This window comes from Myotis davidii, unplaced genomic scaffold (assembly GCF_000327345.1).
Source record: "Myotis davidii unplaced genomic scaffold, ASM32734v1 scaffold590, whole genome shotgun sequence".
Classification (NCBI taxonomy): Eukaryota; Metazoa; Chordata; class Mammalia; order Chiroptera; family Vespertilionidae; genus Myotis; species Myotis davidii.
Genome location: NW_006282381.1, coordinates 3,021,002 through 3,022,215, shown reverse-complemented (window position 1 = coordinate 3,022,215; position 1,214 = coordinate 3,021,002). Strand labels below are relative to the sequence as shown.

The 1,214-nt window shown below is 38.1% G+C and overlaps 1 protein-coding gene across 2 annotated transcripts in view; it reads left to right on the top strand.

Annotated features, from left to right (window-relative positions):
- The window catches only part of CDH8 (cadherin 8), a 299,936-nt gene that overhangs the window by 287,883 nt on the left and 10,839 nt on the right, over positions 1-1,214 (top strand). The window lies entirely within an intron of this gene.

Here is a 1,214-nt window from a genome sequence, read left to right as displayed (position 1 = left end):
TAAAAGCTGTGATGAAAAATAAAGGTTTTTAGAAGAATACATAACTAATTTATCTGGGGAGATCAGGGACAACTAATGAAGGAAATTAGCCACAAAGAAGCCATACTAAACAAAGATATAAAGAATGCATAAATACGGACAATTCAAATTTAGGCTAAAGAGGGGTAGAGAGATATCAGGAAGAAGAAAAAAACAGCCAAGATGGTGTGGTTCAATGGTTGAGAATCCATCCATGAACCAGGAAATCTCAGTTTGATTCCCGGTCAGGACACATGCCTGGGTTGTGGGCTCGATCCCCAGTACGGAGCAAACAGTTACTGATTTTCTCTCATCATCGCTGTTCCAATCTCTCTCTCCCTCCCCCTTCCTCCCTCTTAAATCAATAAAGCATATTTATTTCTTAAAATGTTTTTTAAAAAGAAGGAAAAATAAATAAATATGAAAACGCACATGCCTGGGTTGTGGACTTGATCCCCAGTACGGGGCAACCAGTTACTGATTCTCTCTCATCATTGATGTTCCAATTTCTCTCTCCCTCCCCCTTCCTGCCTCTTAAATCAATAAAGCATATTTATTTTTTAAAAATTTTTTTAAAAAAAGGAAAAATAAATAAATATGGAAAACCTGAAGAGGGAAAACCTTTGGCTCAGAAAAGGCCAAGTCAGAGAGAACGGAGAGAGAGAAAGAATGTCAGGACATGAAGCTGGGCTACTGGGTAGGGACTAGACCATGCAAGTCACATGGGAAGAAAAATAAATCTTCAATTTGCAAGAAAGAGTCTACATTTACTTAGCAAGTTTCTAATGAATCAGTTAGGTGATCAGTTCCTTAAAACTGAAAGCATTCCAAACAAAAGTGGGCTAACCAACATGATCAGGATTATGATGAGGATCTTGGCTGGAGACCTAGAATAGAGCTGCGACTTAGGCTAGTCTCCTTCAAGGGGGTTCCAATCCAGTGAGATAACACATATATTTTATGGAATAGTATCTGTCTCTATAATGTCAAAATCATTGCATAAAAAAATCTGAGGTTTTTTTCTATTTTTTAAAGCCATTTTGTTTTAAATATATTTTTATTTACTTCAGAGAGGAAGAGAAAGGGAGAAAGAAGAACATCTATGATGAGTGAGAATCATTGATCAGCTGCCTCCTGCATGCCTCTCACTGGGGAATCCAGCCCATAATCTGGGCATGTGCCCTGACCAGAAATCC